Source organism: Labrus bergylta, chromosome 11 (genome assembly GCF_963930695.1).
Source record: "Labrus bergylta chromosome 11, fLabBer1.1, whole genome shotgun sequence".
Classification (NCBI taxonomy): domain Eukaryota; kingdom Metazoa; phylum Chordata; class Actinopteri; order Labriformes; family Labridae; genus Labrus; species Labrus bergylta.
The window spans coordinates 18885006-18906124 of NC_089205.1; the positions used below are offsets into that span (position 1 = coordinate 18885006).

Consider the following 21119-nt stretch of genomic DNA (forward strand, 5'->3'; position numbering starts at 1 on the left):
ATTAACAGTGTGAGTCAGCTTTTAAATCATTAGGGACAAATCCGTGCCTTGAATTAGAAAACATGAGACAGGCGCAGCCAACTCACATTGTTAATTAAAAAAAAAAAGAATCAAGATATCATTGCTGGGACTCAATTTGAAGCAGACCAAAAAAATTAAAAAGGCTTTGTCCCTCTCAGAATAATAAACATTGAAGAGTGGCGTTACCTTTTTAGTATATAAAGCAAGGATTGGTTCCTGTCTGGTTTCCAGAAAAGGTAATTATAAAGTTTCCATATTTTACAGAGCAAGATTTCTGATTTGAGGTTTTCCCTGGCTGTGTTCCCTGAGACGAAGGCTGTCCATGAATAATTAGCTCAGTTTGAGCTTACTCGTTAAGAAGCTTAGAAGTGCTATGAGCTAAAGTATAAGCCGGCTTAGCGAGGTAAGTCTTGTACATTTGACCACATGTCCTGGCGGTGCACAGATGTATTTTCAGCACCTTTTTTAATAGGTTGTTTGCTGGAGACTGATCATCTGACGGATTACGCTGTTTTTTTTAAACCTGAAATCACAATGACCTTAAGGTTCCACTGGAAATATTACAGAAGCTGAGCTGTCAAACCCCCTGCTGCCCACAAAGACTCCAATCCCACATCCTGGAAATACTTGAAATGATTATGATTGGTGCAGAGGTTGGGATTGACATTGAATCAACCTGCTGTGCTTACACCGGCGCACACATCTGAAGTCTTGGTGATAGTTTCCCTTCATTTGGACTGAAATCACTTATGAGAAAGTAATAAGCTAGTGACCCTCTGTGTCAGCTCGTCTAAGCTGTGATGGCAATGTCAATAAGATAAGAAATGCAGAATGGCCTTGTGGTCCCTGTTGCCTTTGAAAGACATCCAGATTTTCTGAGCCATTACCTCTGAGAGATGAGCGCCGGTAAAGGGAGAAAATATCCTATTTGAGCAGTGTTTCACACCTGCATTGACTCACACAGAAGGGGGACCTTGTTTTTGTCAGATAATCAACATGGCCGGTGAGTCCTGTGCCTGCACACAGGGGGGAATTATTGGCAGGTCCCATCTTTCAGGTTTCCCTTTGTGCACTGTGTAGTCGACAGTTCCCAGTGGTTCCAGTTACTGTCAAAGACGGGAGCGATGCTGCAGTAGAGCCTCAGTTCCTGTCTATAAAAACCCCTCCTGCAAGAACACGTCACAGTTTCATGCCTGATATGCAGTAGTGGAGCGAGTGTGGGGGCAGAAGGTGCGGCCGCCCCGGGCCCACTGTTGTCTTAAGGGGCCCACTTTGAGCCAAATTTAACATGCATTTTGTTATTTAGTTGAATTTTCTAATAAAGTTAGTTTGACTAGGTCTGAGTCTCTCTTTTCTTTTGCTGCAATCAAGACACACAAAGTATTTTGTAGAGCAGAGAGGGCCCCCCCCCCCCCCCCGCCTCCACTGCCAAGGGGGTTCTCAACTTCGGCAGCAAACAGCACCAGCAGGGTGCTGTGGCCTGTTTGTAATGTCATTGATTCCACCTCTTAGCACCCCCTTTTGCTGGGCCCCCGCTGCTGTCTGGAGTTTTGAAAACCTAGTCGTCTGTCTGATTTTTTTCTGTTTACCTCGCAGTTTTTCGTAACATTAAAAGTGTAAAAAACGAAATAAAAAATGTTTTCTCATTGACAACTCAACCCTCAACAACTCGACCTGGCAAGTCTCCTCCCGTTGCCAGCTCCACTAACGTAAACGAAACTAGCCAAGCAAATAAACATGTTTGCGAGGAGCACCCAGCTAGCTGCAGGAAAGCAACAGTGCTGATGAAAACTTAATTGGTAAGTTGTTTCGTCATTATTTGTGATTACGCTGAGATGCTGGTCTTTTGTTTGTGGGTGCATGTGTTGTAGACCGCCGTGTCTGCTTGGTTATCGTACTGTATGAACGGCAGGCCATTGCTGTCACACTGTTTACAAAGTTTGTTGTCGTGCGTGAATTGATAATGTGTGGGTTTTATTGTATTGTCTGTTTGGCTGTGTGGCTGGACGAGCGTCCAACTTCACTGAATGTTAAACTGTAGTTGCCTTCTGTCTTTGATTTCCCGTCCGGCTAATGAAGTCTGCTTTACTTGTTTAATCGGTGGAATATGCGCACAGACATGTCAGTACTTTGTTCTGCTTAAACATCAGCAGGTCACTCACTGATAAGGCCCTGTCACTGTAATAGCACCCTTTGTAATCTGCAGCGGCATTTCTCTTCGTCCCGCCCCGTCTTGTATCTCCATACAGCCGATACTAAACCATAAATGCTATACTATATTACTATATAGGCTACAGCATATGCTATATAGCCTATAGACAGTTTAAGGGCCCACTATTGGTCCCCGCCCCCTCTGCAATAAGCCATAGGCTCCGCGCCTGCTGATATGGGTTTAATTCAGAACAGTTGAATAGGACAGGAATAGTAAACATTTCTATTTCCAGGAGATTGAGAATGAAGCGCCCCACCCTCCCCATTAGTGCAAATGGAGCATATCACTGCAATGTACCCCATATAGAAACCAGCTAAGTGCTGCTGAATTTACTCTTTTGTAATTCAGGCAAGGATTTCCATCCACCATTTCCCATCTTCTTTTAAGATTTACAATGAAGCTCCATCTCTGTCCATTTTCAAAAGAGGTTCATTCAGCTCCAACACGCTCAAGCCTACTTGAAATGACAGAACGGGAAGAGATGTAGAGAAACTATATAAAAGAGGATCTTCTGCCTTGTACGGAAACAGTCAGTGCAGCAGTGAAGAGGATCTCTGGGTCATTTCACAACTCACTAGCATTCATTTAACACGCTAAGTTGATCGAGCTGCTAGCATTTTAATGTGCAGTGCTTCCTCAGCACCAAAACGTTGGTTAACAAGAGTACTCTGGTGTCTTCTTTGGCCCAGTTTCTGTATCTCTGCTAGATTTTAAGAAACACTTTCAATTATGCATGTTTAACTTGTTTGCTTTCTGTTTTTAATTCGTTGAGAGGCGTAGAAATGGCCCTCAGCAAATAGGGGCTACATCTGGTTAATGTATTTGTTCTACATGTGGTGCGCATGGTATACAACATTACCATGATCACACACATTGTTCTGCAGTCTTGGCTTCTCTGAGATAACACTCAGGCTGAAATAAAATGTTTTTCAGCAATCTGGCACGCCTGAAAATGAAGATGCATCTAAAGGAGGAATGACGCAGATGTTGCTGTCAGCACACTCCTTTCTGCGTGTGTCTAAATCTGGAGCGGGGCCGGGTAATATCAGTTCAGATACACACACCACAGACAGATACACAGAGAAAAAGAGGGTTTTGGACTTCTTTTCCTGTATTGGATGCTAATTTGACAGCTGTATCCTTTCAAAAGTGTTATCATAATTGGATGAAAAAGTCCTCTATGCTGAGCTTTGACTTTTGACCAAATATACCGTGGTGATAATCCAATGTATTGCATCCTCCTGCTGGTAGTTTGCCAGTATACAGTAATGTAAAAAAAAAAGGGGGGGGAAGAAGCCCATTCATTTTGAGAGGATAAACCAGCCATATCTTCATCAAATTCTTAAATGTCATGCGTCTTTTTTGTAGTAGAAAGTTCTTTCAGAAATGCTGCAGTCAGGTTTGATGCAGTTGTGGAGCTACTGGGCTGGGATCAGACTACACGATCCAATTTCATTGATTTCCTGCATCCCGTTGCTGCCTAACCACTGAAATAGGATCAGTTTACCGTGGCAAAATTTAACTCTTGATTGTCTCGGTTAATTTAAACTGCAGTGCAGGTTTGAGATGTGGAAGGAGGCATATTTTCGAACCTAATGTTGCAGTTCGCTGCTTTACAGCTCGCCCTATCTATTGGCATATAGTCACTATATCCATTATTAATCACAGGCTTCTCAAGGACGATGTTCATGCAAATTAGTATGCAGCGAGTGCAAAGATCACTTACCAGCAGTGACTTCAAAATTAAGTATTAAAAACAGAATTCTGGCCTTTCTCTCTAGCCATAGTCCTATCTTACCACTGCACAAAATGGCCATGGGGATTTCAGCTGGGAAATTTCAGGCTTTGCAGTGATTGCAGCCCAGTACTGTGTGCATGACTGATAAATATATTGCTGTAACATTTATATTTTTACCTTCATCTTCTTATCCTGGTTTCTGTAAAGAGCTCTGTGGGGAACGAGGGGAGCGTTCCACTGAATCCCTTGCTGAAACTCTTTCTTTATGATATATAAGTAGTTGTGTTATAACCACTAAAAGAGAAAATCTCCTTAGGAATTTAGTTTTTCATTTCAATGAAAAGTCACTGTTAGCAAGAGTATTCAAGTTATACAGTTGTGAGAGCAGTTGACAAGACAATGTAGCTGTTCTGGTCCTTTCAATGTAATATCAACTTCATTTAGCCACTGTAATTAGCATGGTTATCTGGTAAATATAGATCCATTATTATTTCATATTCTCAAAGATTAACATTAAACATTTATAACATAAGTATGTTGACATTAAAATATCTAAATGAATAAATAATGGACTAAACCCAAGTTATATATATATTTTTTTGTTGAGTATTTACATTACCTCAAATATTTCCAACAGTTATCAAAGCCAGAGAAATTTGTAATTTTATAGTTGTAACTGGACGTGTCTTTTCAAGGCAGCCTCCATGATGAGCCGCCATGACAGACAGAATGTTTATTGTTGCCGTGGAAACACTGGATGTTACGTCAAAGACGGCTACATAAGGAAGTGGGAATTGCTACTGAACGCTTGCTGTATGTGCTGCTTTGATAAAAACATCATGTAAGTCATACTTGGATACAATGTTGGTAAACATATTCTCTCCCTCAGGTATGTCTCGATCATTCATTCGTTTTCACTGGGGGGGGGGGGTAGTAGCAGAGAGAACTCCCATGATTCCCCGCTAGCCTCAATGTCATCTTTTGTTATTGTAGTATTGATGGAGAGCCCACTGGCGGTGGAATCTACATAATGTATTTTTAACGAGTGGTGTTAAGAAAGAAATAGAAGCGTTCAGCTTTATAATTTAATGACAATTGGGAAACTCCATTTGCTGACCAAGATGACTTTAAACTTAATGATGCTATAGAACAAGTGTCGACTAATTGGAGGTTTTTTGTCAACAGCTGAAGTTGTTCTAAATTAGAGATTACTGTCGCAATCATTTACACCCAGTGAAGCCAGATGTCACTGTTGAAATGCTACCTATCACAATCAAAACAAAAGGTTGGCTTGATTAACAGGAACTTTCGTGATTTTCAGCCTTATCTCTATGTATCTGTATAATGTGTGGTGGGACAGCTCCTGTAGTAGCCTATCTGTTGTTCTTCCAGCCAACCATGCTGTCACTTAATGTAGTCAATGTCCCAAAGGAAGAAATGCAGCGGAACGAGGCCGTGGCTCTGCTTCTTGCACACAATGCATCCTGGTACACGTAGGCACTGCTGGCCCACCTCTGCAAGCAGAATTTATATCAGCACTGGTTGAAGGTCCAAACAATGCGTAAAAGTGCCTCTCAAGACCTGGAACTCAAAGTTTTGTTTTAGAAGGAAACATTTGAACTTTAGCATATTGAAGTTCATATTGAAGGAAAATGTGGATGAATTTATATTATACAGAGCCCTTGAAAATATATAATTAAGACTGATAAAACTAAAGATATTTAATTTATGTATTTCTCAAAGCTTCTGGCAGGAACTTTCAGTTTGTATCAAATTTCAGCAGCAGCATTTTATCGACAGACTCAGGAGTCATTTCAAAAAGAAAAACACAGTAAAAAAAAAAAAAAAGGTAAAAGCAAACAAAACACCACCAGTGTTTTAAAAGACCAGTGTCTCCACAGGGAAGATTGGTATCGCTCAAAACCAGTTTTGGGCTTTAATAATAACAATATAGTAATAATCAAACTTGTCGCTGATAGTCTTGTTTGACTACAAAGATCCTTCAGAGGCATCAACATCCATTTCAGTCTGTTTTGACCAACTTTAAACTCCTCACAGGAGCTTTATTTTGGTAAATCAGTCTGAAAATAACAAGTGATTGCTGCAAACTTAAAGAGGACTTTAAACATATATACAATATAGAGAAATAGATTAATAAATAGCCTTTTGAACCCAGTCCAGTGGATGTGATTAAAAGCTGCAGAAGAGTTACTAAGTAGGTCTTTATGGATCTGTCAGCAGACGTGAGTAATTTCATTTGTTGCATTATATTTTCTGCTGTGTTCTGCACAAACAATCATTTTCTCCTGGTTGCAATCCATACTAGCTGGCAGGGATTTCTTTTGGACGTCTGTGGTTTGTATGGATCCTGGACCTGCCAATATGCGAGGAAGCCTGTTCATAAAGACACATGCACCCGTTTCCAGACAGAAAATGAAAAGCTTCTAATCTATCACACTATGAAAAATCTCTTTATAGAGGGCAAGGATTCACAGATAAAGCCCAAGTGAAAATCCCTTATTAAAATACAGAAAGCCATGATGGTAAGTTATTAAATTATGGTGTGGATGACTCGAGTCTAGCTAAAGGTCTTTTTTCATGTTTCATGAAGTGAACTGGTTGAAAGGCAAGGTCTTGTTGGTGCCCACTTAGCGGCTGACATTCAGCTAATGAATCTTTACGCTGTAATGTATTCAACCCCTCCTGCTGTTTCTGAGAACAGGTTGGATTTAGATATGGGGGGAATCATCACTCTGCTGCAGTGTACTCTCCTTTCAGCGTATCAGTGAGCAACACTTCCAAGAAGGGAACAGTCAAGGCCACTGCTCCGAGGCTCTGTGAAGACTGTGCCACTCCTTCATCAACAGCAGCGTGACATGGCTGCCTCTCCAAGCGTAAACCAGGAGTATGCTGCCGAATAGGACCCTACACACCACCACTGGAGTCTGCACTCCCTTTGAAGCCACACTCACAGCAGAATGAAGCCCCCTTGATTAAGTTTAAGTAAGGGATTAGATACAGTGGAAAGCTTTAGGACGACCTCCTCGCACTCCAGCAGAAACAGAACTTTTTTTTTTATCACTGGTTTCATGTCACACAAATCATTGTAGGCTACACTGGGAGTTGTTAGAAAAAAATCACTTCACGGTATCAGACATAAACAACCAACGCCATAGCTTTATTGGTGGCATTTCTTTCTTTTTTTTGTTAACATCTTGTCTTTATGTCTCCCTGTAAACATGAATGCTTCACAAAACATGTGATCTGTTAGATGGTAATGTCTGTATGATACTTACTATTTTGGGGCAAGAATGGGAAAAAGACTGTTCTAATATACAGTAGCCTGTATCTAGTCTTCTGACCACTCAGAGCACTTTTACACTTCATATCACATTCACCAATTCACTCACACATTCATACACTTGTGGTAGAGGAACGTGCACATCAGTGTTAACTAATCCCATTCATACATATTCACACACAGCTGGCTATCCCATGTGGAAGCAATTTGAAGTTCAGTGTCTTGCCCAAGGACATTTCAACATGTGTTCTGCAGGAGCTTGGATCGAACCGTCAACCTTCCATGACATACCGCCAATGTTGAACACAACTTGAAGTTGCACAGAGTCCATGTTTGAGTATCTACGCAGACTTGAAGTCGGAGGGTTTAACAATCCACTCCCACTTCACACTCAATGTAGCAGAGTAAAAAGAGGGAGTGGAAGTGTGTTCAGGGTGGTTTGAAAAAGGCCAAGGGATTCGATGAGTTCAAGGAAGTGAGAAGAGTAGTCTGAAGCTCCTGTTCCCACTGAAACTTCACCTTTCTCCAAACCTACCAAAGCACTCAAACATACCAATGGACGCTGAAGGAGTAGCGCAGGAATGGCAGCATCCTTCTCTGTGCCTTGAGATACTCCACCAAACTGTTACCATGCCTTCAGAGGATGGAGAGCAGCTTTAGCAGCACTGTGATCCCTCACCCGTAAATGCAGTGCACTCTGCTGACTCTGGTCTTTTAAGGACTTTGAGGATCTCACTCTGGGACCAGGACATGTCCTTTACTTTAAAAAATGCATACTGGCTAGGAGGAGAAAAGTCAAAAATGCAGTGTACTAAATGTCCTTTTTGATCTAGCAAACACGGAGTGGTAGCTGGAGGAAACCACTGTCACCTGATAGGTTTGCTGTTTGACTCTTACAGGAAAATGTGTGATGCAAAGAGAAAAATCCCAAGTGACAGCTCAAACTGACAGAGATGTCTTGAAGCTTGAGATTTTCAGTTGTTTTAATCGGTTGGAACTACAATCCTATTACCCCCTGACCCCTGTATGAAATTTTTCTCCCAACATGCTCTCATTAATTCTGAATGTGAGATGGGCCTGTTTCAATCCAGGAGAAACCATAGCAGTTTCCCCTGCTCTGTTCTGACACATCCCCCTCCCCCCCTCCCACCGTTCTCCCCGGTGACGCTGGCTCCCGCTCCTCATTGTTTCTCACATTCAGTCGTGTAACCACAAACACAGCCAACTAATCTGTGTGATGTGTCATCAACACCGGAGCATAAACCATGCTGCTACTGCCGCCGCTCTGATTTGAGCGATAACGTGATTTGCTGTGCGGGTTACTCGATCCCTAGAGGCCGATAGTATCGTTATGCCTTCAAGTGCAAGACATTTAACCTGGCTACTTAATCACCCATGCTAATGATGTCTGCTGAGAGTCCATATGCTGTGCATCAGGGCCAACAATGAGCAGCTTTCATCTAAGCCATGTGTATAATGTGTCTATGATCATGCTACATGGGGCACCAGGTCATGTTGGATCAAGATGACGTACAGAAAACTACACCGGAATATTTAACTGTGAAAACAGCTAGGGTTATCACATTACCTGAATATTAAAACATTTGGAAATAAATGGAGTCCTCATCACATGATAATAGTTGCTTTCTTGGTTTGTAATTACCAAAAATGGCAAACCAATCCGATTTTCACTTTAAGACCACTGCCAATTAATTGCATTTTAGACAGTGTCACCACCTCTGCTCTCTGTTTGTGTTTGAAAGGCAGGTACATGTAACCTTTGCATCTTTATAAGACACCAATGAAGCACAGTAAAATTCATTAAAATAACAACACAGATTATATTGTTTTCAAAAGCAGTGGATTCAATAAGTGTCCAAGCATCGAACATTTTGACATTATACTTTATGAACCTTAACTTGTGTTCCTAAAGACAAAAAACACTATAAAACTTAAATTCACATTTCAACACTGCTGGAATGGCTTGCAGAAAATGTCCATTTATTTATTTTCTTAATCAATTACTGATTCATCAATAAAGATAAAGATACAGATAAAGGCACGATAAAGGCAACATAGCATTTTGTTTCTGTGAAACATAAGATATTAAAGAGCAATTCCAGCAATTTAGTACTGCACTAAGAGTAGAGACAAAAAATATAATGATGAAAATCATTGCATCAGAGGCTGTGATGCCAAACCTTTAGCCCCTGGTATTTGAAACGAGGGCGTAAACCACTGCAATGCAACAATTAACATCAGCAAATGTCGTCTCCTGTTAAACTCCACTGCTCTGTTTTCTATCAGCTTTTATAGCTCAGGATAAGAGATGTGATGTCTTCTTGTTTCCCCTAACCACTATATTACGACTGCCTCTGTCAATTGAATCTTCTATATTTTACTCTCTTCTGGTGTTTTTTTTTTTTTTTTTCAGTTTTGAAGTCCAGAAGTGAGAAGTTGTGTTAGAGTCTTAAAGCAGTGACAAACACATCTTCCTCCACAATCCTCTCAGGAGCTTTAGCAATAATAAGACTTTGATTTGATCAGTAGCCTCTATGAGAAACCTCTTATATTGTGCCTGAGGAAGCAGTCAGCACTGAAACAAGCAGAACAGATGGTCTGGCAAAAAGCTTCACTTAAATAAGATAATATTTATTATAAAGTTTCTTACATTTATTCTAAAAACAGTTGGATTCCAACTCAACTTTCTCGCTCAAACAGTGAATGTGTCATTTATTACTATTGATTCTACATTATGAAGATTTTCCCCTCTTGTAGAACCGAAGGTGTCTTTAACTTTTGATTGGATTTTTGCTAAGTCATTACAAGGTATTCAACAGTGTATCTCTATGTATTATAAAAACTCTGCATTGTTCGCCCTTGCCCATTTAGGCCTACACACTAAGTCTTATTTAAATTCTTCTTAACTATCTGATGGAGTCAGACAATTAGCATTATTCATCTCTACGGGCCTGCCAGCATTGGGTTTATATAAACCCTAATTCAATCTGCTTCTTGTCTGCACTCTCTCTCTGCGATCGGTAGAGGAATTGGACTGGATCATGACTTAAAATGAGACAATACATTCATTATCTTAACATTAGAATATGTCTGGCTTTAATGCAGATGTCCAATATCTCACAAAATGCACTTTGAAATATTCTCTACCTGCATCAGTTGCTTTGTTTACATATGCAATATTGCTTCCACTTGATTAAAATCATTCTGATTAGCGATCGCAACTTCACTGTTTAATTGGCGCCAAATCAAATTATACAATTAAAACGTGCATATACAGTACATGCATCAAGCATTTGATGAGATTAACACCATTTTGACATGCGCCGAGCTGTCCCGCTGGTTCTGATGAAAATAGTTGCCCCCGGCTGTGTTCACAAACAACGCAGTCGCTGCACGCCTCCAGATATTGCTCCTCTGCTCGCCCACTCACTGCGCGCCAATCTCCTCTCTAGCATATGTGAATGTAAATGTCTGTATTTTATCATGGTTTGGATTTGTGTCACTTTTTTAAGGAACTTGATTAAACCACTTGGGTGTTTCTGGCTTTCTTGGCCAATGAGACATTCAACAGTCTTTTGAAGTCCAAAGCAAAGGTTGTGTCGGCCAAACCTTGTTTTGCTTTGACCCCGCCAATTTTCAGGAGCAGAAACTTGTCATGTCACGTCACGTCACGTCACGTCACGTCACGTCACGTCACGTCACGTCACATCGCATCGCATCGCATCATGCGTCACGTCACTTGGGGCAGAAATGAGCGATAAGAAAAATTCAAACCTAACCAAGAAGATTATTATCAAGTGTTTTCATGAATATTGACTCCAAATGTAATGCACCACCCCTTCTTGACCAAAATTGGCGCAGTCTCTTCTGAGGTGTTTACATGACACATTTTTTGACTTTGTAGAGTATTTTTACTTTTACAAACACTGTATTTGATTGACTGATTAATATGTATTTGCAGTATATTCAGTTCTTCCTGTTCTGTACTCTTCTTTTAGATAGCTACAACTGCTACAACTAGCTACTAGCTGTTTTGTAGTGCAGTCATGTTCATGCTTCCAGAAGACATACAGAACTCTGGAGGCTGGGCTGTGCTTAGCTTTTCCGTGACATTTAGATGGCAGGTAGTAATTTTTATAAATGACTTGTGACAATTCACCCATTGTGTGAGGAAAATCGTCACTTGAAATCTGTTCCTTACTGCCCCACCCACAGTGTGAAACAGTAGCATTTCAACCACTTATGTGCTTCTCCTTCTCAGTGTACACTAAGACCACTCAGAAAGACTGCGGTAGTTTCTTCCCATACAGCTCACAGTTAATAGAAGATTTCCAGCAGTGTAATATGATGCTGTCAGGCCCTAACTGCAGCTCTGCCCTGTCCAGCAGTGTAGGCTTATAGTCCATTCAAATAACCATTAAAGACAAAAACAGGAGTGTGCGACTGAGTGCTTATCCAATGTCGGCCAGTCATTACAGAGCACGGCAACTCAATGCAAAAAAATATATATAATCAGAAAATTAGTCCAATAAAACAGTGCATGTGTTCAATCATTACTTGTTTGACCTGCCTGTTAATGCTGCTGGATGCCTTATGAGGAGACCATTTGGAAGGTTTAATAAGTGAACTAGAGGTACCCTGTCATGTATAGGATAATGGTCTTTGGCCTTTTTTTTTAAACTGCCAGACAATAAGATGGCAGGAAGCTAAAGGGTAGAGCACCAGAGATTCAAACTCCCGGCTTTGTCTGTGAACATGTGGGTAGATAAGGAGCCCTTTCCTCTCCCTCAGCAGCTACTGAAGTTGCTGTAGAGGAAAGAATGGCAACAAAAAGAGACGACTGACGCTGAATGTGGATCAGCTACAAGGGCGCTTTGTGTAACTGCTCTTTGTTCCCCCTTCTTAAAGAGAGCAGCAAGAGAATATGGAACAGCTGCAGAGCCATGAAGAGATGAAACTGATTTTTAGATTAATCAATTAGCCAATCGACATGAAGCACTATCTGGTGACGATTTTCATAATGAATTCGTTATTTAATCCTTTTCAAGCTTAAGTGTCATATGTAACCAAGTTCCCCCCGTCTCTACATTATGAATGCTCAGGAAGCTGTCTTCACTGTCTGCTGACATTTGAATGATTAATGAAGTCATTGCCAGAATGCTCCGCAGATTACTTTATAGTGAAAATAATAATTAGCTGCACTCCTGAAGCTATGACATTATTAGTCTTAAAAATGAATATGTGCAAAACTTTATGTCTGTACTGTAATGACTGGCAAATCACAATCCATCAGTCAAGCGATTTATTTTATTATATGGTGGAGTAGACATGCAGAAAGGTCCCAATATGTTTAACAATCATAAATTAAATGAGAGGATACCAAGAAGAAAACATATAACTGCATTGAAAAATTCAAATGTAATGTTAATAAACGCTAATATAATCAATTTTAAGTTGTTCAAATACAATAAACTGGTCAAACAAAAAGACAATAAAACACTAGCCTTGCTCAATTTTCAAACCACATGTTAAAATTGAAACTCCCCCCTTTATAAGAGGTGTAGAATCCAAGGGCTAATGTATATGATCTTTTAAGGTCACTTCTAAGCTATCTTTTGTAATAGCTTATTCATTAGTTTCACTTATTGTGTTCCTCCTGGTTTTCTTTATGTGTGTTTTTTCTGCAGCAAGTACCGTATGTGTCTGCCCAGAAAGGTCACCTCTTATTTGTTTATTAGTCCAAGTATTCCTATTGATATCAGATGAAAGAAACCGTCTTTCTTCCTCTGGAATAAATCTCAGTAGACTGCTTCAAAACATCCTTTAGAAGCTAAGCAAGTAAACGTAACAGGCTTTAAATGAACACACATCATTTACATTTCAGTAGAGGTAGGAACCACAGAGTTACTCATAATAAAATATGCAAAGAGCCTAAGAGAACCATACAACCAGACATTCATACAATGATACGCCAAAACTGATCATCTAAAGAATACAAATTAATTTATTCTTGGGCTCGACCGATCTGGAATATTTGGGGCCAATACTGATATCGATATTAGAGAGAGCAAAAAATCTGATGCCGATATATTGGCTGATATCTTTCTTAGATCTTTGACCTGTGAAGATAGATAGATAACAATATACACATTTATTGTGTTGATGTGCTGAAATGCTAATATCGGCCGATATTATTGGCTGGCCGATTAATAGGTCGGGCTCTAATTAATTCACTGCAATTTGGAATCAGTTTGAACTTTTATTACGCTTCATCCTCTAACATCTTCTCACCGGTGCCTGACAATTGTCCCTCTCTTTTATCCAGCTAACAACTACCCCCTTGGCTTATTAACTGCCATTCATGTTCTCATTAAAGTCACAAGAGCCAATGTGAGGAGTTATGAAGTTGGGATGCAGTGAACTCTTTCAGAGCTCTGTAATTTTTTTAAATTAAATTATTGATGTTTGGCACCATTGGTTTTAATAATTGTATCACACGAGTCAGGACGACAGTATATTTGCTTTTTGGTCTTTTTTTCCGCATCGCCTACATGTAAGAACTGTGTTATTGCAACATTGCAGTGCAGATAAAAAAGCATCTGTCAAGAGTAGCAATCTTTACCTGGATGAATAAATCCAAAAAAGGCATAAAAATGTCTGCTTTCACACATTCAGCACACTATCTTTATAAAACCGGGGCCCTACTGCCTAGCTGTAATATAAAATGTTGCCATTACTCTCACAAACACCCAGAGTTTGTTGCTGTTAAAGATTTGTCATGGGAAACGTATTCTGCTACACACACCCCCCCCCCACCCCCATTTGTCTTGTCTCTGATTGCCTTATTGAAATTTTGTATTTCGTTGTATGTGCTGACTGCAAAAAGTTATATGGAAAGCCCTTGGTGTTATCATTTTTCAGAAAACGCAGAATATTCTCCAAACTGCCAAAGCCACAAAATTGGATTGTGTCTGCAGCAATTCCTTTGAAGTGCGAGGACTTTAGAGATCAGCTGTGACTTGTTGGCTCGATAGATGTGGGAGTCTGTACATGTTTAGGGCGCCCACAGCCCAAATGTAACTGTCGCATTGTGTGTGATGTAGTTGCATCATTTATTGCACTTGTTAGACAAGCGTCAACAGACTCTTCAGGTCTCATGTTACATCTCCTCTATAACCATTAAGTGCTTGGTGCTATTATAACACTACTCTGTGAAATCACGTATGTTTGATGCGTTATCACATTAAGGACACTTGTGGGAACAAATGGGTTGATTAAAACGGTGTTAATGACGTAGACGGTTTATTATGTGCAGAAGAATAACGCCAGGCTGCAGTATTATGTGCTGCTCCTGACCTATTTGGACGCTATAATGATGTCCCAATGGAACGAAGAGTACAGTATGAAATGACTTAACTTGGTGAAATGCCTGGACAGAATGGGGTCCTATAGAATGAGAATGCATTATGGAAGAAGGATCGAGCTCTCTGATGATTGACTTTTGGTTTCTGACACGCAGTTGTTTTATTACTCCTTAAAGCGTCACAATCTTTGCAGGCAGACGGATGATCACATTGAATATAATGTATTTTTAAAGAGGAATGGGCAATTCTGCCTCTTAAACAAGGCTTTTTGATGCAATGCAGCACCTTGCATTATATAACTTTAATAACAGCATCGCTTCACTAAAAAAAAAAATCTGTGTCGCATCGTCCTTTATCTTAGAAAAGGTGTCAGCACCAGTAGGAGTTAATGTATTTCAAATGCGATTATGTGCTGTCCAGTGCCGTGAAGCTATGGCCAGCCTTACAGCCGTACTCGATTTTGTTGTCACTGTAAATTCACTCTGCCTGAAGCACCTTTGGCATCATCTTCGCATGCACGTTTTTACCTCTCTATCTCTTTCACACCCCTGCATCTTCTCCATCGCTCTTTTGTAGAAACGCTTCTTTATTTTATTAACTGTTTTTTTTTTTGCTTATCCTGCAATCACTCTAAAGCTCCCTTTCCCTTCTCATTAAAACAGCATTATGCCGAAAAGTTTGACTAAACATCAACCTCTCAGTGTTTTTTCTGGGTCAAGTGCAATATGAAATACAGTAGGACTAGTCAGGGATGCACCAACACTGGTTTCTATGGTAACTGCAGGGCTGTATTTAGTGCAGTTGTTTCAGTGCGCCGGGCTCTCAGTTTTCAACCAGGCGAGGAGGGAAGAGTGAAGACCGTTCCCAGGGGGGGGGGCGAAGCAGAAAGTGGGGCAACATCTCCCATCACTGTCAAACAAAATCTTTCAGCTTGAGAAGGGATCATATCCTGCATTCATTAACTTTTTTCTTTTTACAGAGAGAGATGATGCAGAAAGAAAGGGGGCAAATTCAATCAGACATTTCACAGTCAAAGACATGACCGACACTATTTATCTGTTCACACAAACTCAAACTTCTGACCTTTCAAGTCTTTTGACGGTGTACAAATAAGGGAAAACGTAAGTCCTGTCACATTGTGTAGTTCTGATACCTCTGTTTAACAAATACTGAGAACAATTATTAAAATAACATTGCTGCAAGGCTTTATAATTAATATTTTTTCAGGGTTCAAGTTGCATGCATTCAAACGTTCGCTTTTAAAATGCAAAAAACAACAACTTTTTGACTTTTTAAATGTCAGCCTACCTGGATTTTTTTCATTATGTGGACTACAGAGATTAACCTGGTCCTGTCTGTAAATCTGAGTTTATATTCATAGTTGTGATAGAAAGTGTGGAAAAAAAAATATAGTAATTTGTGGTATTGTCAGTCGAAATAGGCCCTCCAGTAAAATGTACACGAACCGTTGTGTCGACTGTACTACATCATTAACATTTATTATTGCTGCCATAATTACTTTACATAATGAAACGGTCAATGCATTCAGCAGTGTCTGATTGTATAGTTACTCAAATAACTTTCACAGAGCTGACCTGGATTGTGCTATAAATAGCCTTCATTAAGTGTTAAGTCCTCTCAGAGGAAATCAATAAAAACATTAACAGGTAACATGTTGATCTAATTGAATACTTAGCCCAGCTGTGGAGTTAGAACAGGTTTATTAAAAAAGTGAACAGAAGGGGCATTCAGTTGATAGAGCAGGCGTCTGGTGTACAGGGTCTAGTCCTAGTAGCGCTGGTTCCAGGTTCGACTCCTGATCCTGACACTATTGGGAGCATGTCTATCTACAGCTGTCCTGTCCAAATACAGGTACAAAGACGAAAAAAATAATATAGTTTTTTTTTTTAAAGAACTGTGATTATTGCAGAATTTCACTGGCCCATTGCAGCTTCAGGGTCACTGATCTAAAACTTGTCATTGCATTAAGCACAAAACATGGTTTGGCCATGAAGGGTTCAGCACCCTCTGGGATATCACCCATGCTAGCATTCAACAATTACTGTGAAGGTGCAAGAACACTCTGACCCCTGTGGACCGACATTGGCAGAATGACAAGGGCTAAAGGAAGCTGGCTGACATGAACAACAAGCCTCCGAACGCTGATAAACACTTGATAATCCTTGCAAATTGCTGTGTCTCAGACTTCAGCTGACCAAGACCCATGTCTCCAGGCAGAGACCGGAACATGAGAGGCGACCTTGGTGTTGTTGCCAACACCTGCCTTCTGATCGGTGCACAATGTAACCTGATAAAATATTCAGAACGAGGTGTACAGAGCCAAATTTTTCACCAACATCATCTAACCCAGGCGTTCCCAAACATGTTGTAGTCAATTTAGGAAAAACAGGGGAAATAATCTGGGGCCCAACCAAACCTTGAAACACACAACTCTTTTTTTATGTATTTATTGGAAATAACCTGCTGCAGCCAGCCTGCAGTACCTTCAAGTCACAGAAATGGGGTCACGTCCCAGACTGTGGGGATTGCTGGTCTTACCTGGTGGCAGTCATCATGCAGAGATTCATCCCCATGTCTACTTCGAAAGTTGGTGTAGCTGAGGCGAAGCTCAAACGAAAGACCTCACAGAGGAAGTATAGAGACTCTCAAATGGATTGTGACTTAGGGTGAAGGGAAGCGATTGGAATCCATCAAAAAAGTAGGGCCGCTAGAGGGGGTGCCCTCTGCTACGAGCACATGCATTGGTTAAAGGGGTTAAAGGGGTGAAACATCAACTGGTGGTAATCCCTGGCTGATGACTCTGCAGCTGACCTCAAGGCTCACCTTGAAGGTGGGACAGAAAGAAATGTCCAAGAAACCCACCTGTACACTTCTGTGTATGAAAACAAGTGGGTCACTCTCTTCTAAATGAATTTCTTCTCCATTATGGATAATGTGCGGAACATCTGGACCGCTGTTCAAGCCTGGACCGCTGGTATACACGCAGCAGCTCCCAGTTTAAATATTGTATTGACCTGCTGCTCATGAACAAAACAAAAAAAAAAATCATTTGTTTCGAAGCACAAAGATGCATTTCAGCTCCAGATGACAGGGAGATATGAGAAAACAGGGAGAGAAAGTTCAAAGCAGGAGCACTGTGGGATGTAGTGTTTAAATGAGGCTGGAGTGGAGGTACGACGAGGGAGCGTCTGTGGCTGTTTGAAGTGTGACACTGTTTCCCTGCCTCCACTTTGCTTCCAGCAACTCATTTCAGCTTCAAGCGCACAACTACAGGCAGGCACCTGTCATACAAGGAACTCTTTGAAAAATCTTAATCTTTAATTAAACACTGAGTAAACTTTTTGGTTAATATTTCATATCTAAGACAAGCTAGATCCCAGCGTATGAAATGCTTTTGATATTTACCAATTTTATGTCCTTTTTGTCTTTTAACATTTTCAACATCTTGTGACTCATTTTGTGCAGCTGAAAATCACTGCAACTCTAATACTGGCACTTATTCTGTCCCTTAATTTGAGCAGCAAATGAATTATGTAAAGTAATGATTGAATTAAGGTTTCTGGCCCATAAATGCCAAAAACAAACACAATCACAAAATGTGAAATGTTCTATGAATAATGCAGAATGGAGGTACGAGGAGGGAAATGAGCCACACAAAAAAGGACCTCTATTGTCCGTACACAGGGAACAAAATGTGTTAATGGAGAGGAAACGGTACGGACACACTTGTTTTGCTTTGGGAGAGAGACAATAAACAGTGCTTGGATTTCATCTGCTTCGTAATGGATGAAAAAACATGAGTTTTGTTGCTTTAACACAGGTAAAAAGAATAGTCAATGCCTTTGAGAGTTGCATTAAAGGCAGGGCTGTGAGTGCAGTATGTGTTGTATACCAGAATATACTGTATATGTCTGCACCACCATGACATTTTGTATCTTTATTGTGTGCTTCTGTTGTTTTTCAGAGAGCAGCCACTGGGGATTTTTCTGTCAAAGAGCAACATAAAGACGCATTTTTGAGAAATCATGAAGAGAAAATGCTAAATCCTATTAAGTATTACACATGCTGCTGATGTTCTGATGATGAAAAAATGTGTCTATGATTATTTTTCTTTCAAAATAGTTGTTTTCTGCTGGTATTGTGAATCCACAGATCCCCCAGTCCACTATAAGATCCCTGCATTTATCATTATTTGCCAGAACTTATTCTGTCACACTAATGGCGTTGTCGGTTGTGTTGTTCTGTTTTCTGCTCTCTTGATACCAGCTTAACTTTTCACAAGAAATCTATTGGAAGGCAATGGGGGGGAGGGTGGAGGGTGGAGGGTGGGTGGGCTTTTAGTAAGAAGCTACCTCAGAACAATGTCGATTTGAGGCAATTACATGACTGACAAGGCAGACTGGATCAGAAGACAGCAAGGACTGATGTTATCTTAGGAAAGATAATGAAGGCAGCCGGACTTAAAAAAAAAAAACCACTCACATGCTACGCAGAAGCTTTTACGCGGGTTTGTGGGCATAAAGACGAATAACATAGCCATGAAGGGATAAAGTGGTGAGATGTAAGATGTACAGTGGACACAGAGCTCAGCTCAGTTGGGATCTATATCTGCCAAAAGGTTGTAATGGCTTGATATTTTAATGGTACATTAAGTGTCTCAGAATAAATCACAATTGCACCGAAGCGATGCAACACGTTTCTTCCTTCATTGTGACTCCTAAATCAAAGAGAAGGGACAAGAATTTGGTTTTGGTTGAACCACCGCTATGTGAGAATAAAAACAAACTGTAATGTCCTAATTATCTCCTAAGTACAAATGAATCCCTGAGCCATTAGAGCTGTGTCAGCTCTGTGTAAAAATGTGTCAATTTAACTAAAGTTGAAGTGAAGAGCCTCAGCAGGTGCTTACAGCCACTCTGTTTACACACAGAAAATCACTGTTTTTTATATTATTATAATCAATCTCTCATTGCAAATGGGACGTCTGCTCTGGGGTAATTGCTAAATGACATGGATTTTTTTTATTTTTTTTTAAGCAAACAAAATCCAGTTTATACAATTAACATTCGCGCCCCAGGAGATTTACTTCAAACTGTTGTAAACCTAAAACACTTGAACTAAGTTTACTTTCAATGAAAAACAAGTGCGTGAACTACCTTAAACACGCCATGTTTGTGTACACTCTACAAAATCAGAGCACATTTTTTCAGTAAATAAAACAATGTTACAGCCAGAGGACAAAGTGTGAAAAACGATAACAAATGCTGAAATTTCTTCGCCAAAATTGGTGTTGTTTAAACAAAAGAGGCTGAGGGAATGAAAACATTTGTTAAATATTTATTCATCGTCTTCTTTTTAGTGCTTCAGAATGCTTCTTCAGCTGACAGTTATAGAAAAATTGAGTGTAATACAGATATCATCTGATACCAATGTACAGTCATTGAATGGTCTGAACAATCTGTGAGATTGATTTTAAATTATAGACAACAGTTCCAAGGTTAAAAATGTATCCGTCTAATATTCCGACACTTCAGTCTTTTCCATTTTTCAGTCAGTAGACATTCATTTTATTTCAGGGTAAATGATAGACTGCTTTATTTTTCAGAGAATGATGAATGGGTATTCATACATGTGGTGTAGTCTATAGTGCCTCTGTCATACTTGTGTCATACTATGATTTATGTTTATAGTTGTTATCCCATCTCAATGAGACTCTGTATTCCCGTTGTGCAATGCATGCAGTGGACTGATCTACCAAGTGCATCACGTTCAACTTCAACTCCATTATTATTCTGAAGGAAATGAAAATTGCAGCAGGCATCATGACATGACAGATGTACAAAAGGCAACATCAGAAATAAACATATATACACAGATATTTTACAGTTCAGGTGAAAAACCAAAACACTTTCAACCACACTGAGCCAGAGGCTAAAACCGTTTGGAAACTTCACACTGCCAATTTTACCAAACCAAGCCACAAAACACACGTAAGGACAGATTCTATAAGACACACAGATAAAGTCATTAAGACTTAAAACACCTTGAACGACTTTGAAAAGTACAGTCACTTCTGAACATTTTGACATAGAGCCTCAGTGTTGGCTTCAGAACATAATGTATTTTCAATAATGGTTCACAATCTCACAATGAGGAACGATCTCAATGTATAAGCTATAACTCACAGTTTTTATCTCTATCTGTTGTTGTTCTTTTTTTTTTTTTAACAATACCTGTGTTTGCAACATGTTGCTCCTGTTAAAAAATCCAAAAATCTTTATTCTTAGTTAACTTTAGTTTTAACATTAAATTGGAACAAATTCGTCTGAAGGAAGCTGATAGATAGGTTAAGCTTCATTTGACATTATATGCATTTCATCTGTCTGACAGGTGACATGTACACATACTGACTGAGATAATTTCGATTATTCACAGAAAATT

General features: G+C 39.9%; 1 protein-coding gene across 2 annotated transcripts in view; it reads left to right on the forward strand.

Annotated features, from left to right (window-relative positions):
• The window catches only part of lrfn1 (leucine rich repeat and fibronectin type III domain containing 1), a 118339-nt gene that overhangs the window by 19563 nt on the left and 77657 nt on the right, over nt 1-21119 (forward strand). Inside the window, exon 1 of one of the 2 annotated variants that reach the window (XM_065960333.1) lies at nt 1548-1820. The exons of the other annotated variant lie outside the window; for it this stretch is intronic. The gene's annotated coding sequence lies outside the window, so the exon portion shown is untranslated. Of the gene's footprint in view, nt 1-1547; nt 1821-21119 lie in introns of those variants that run through there. 2 annotated transcript variants of the gene reach the window in all.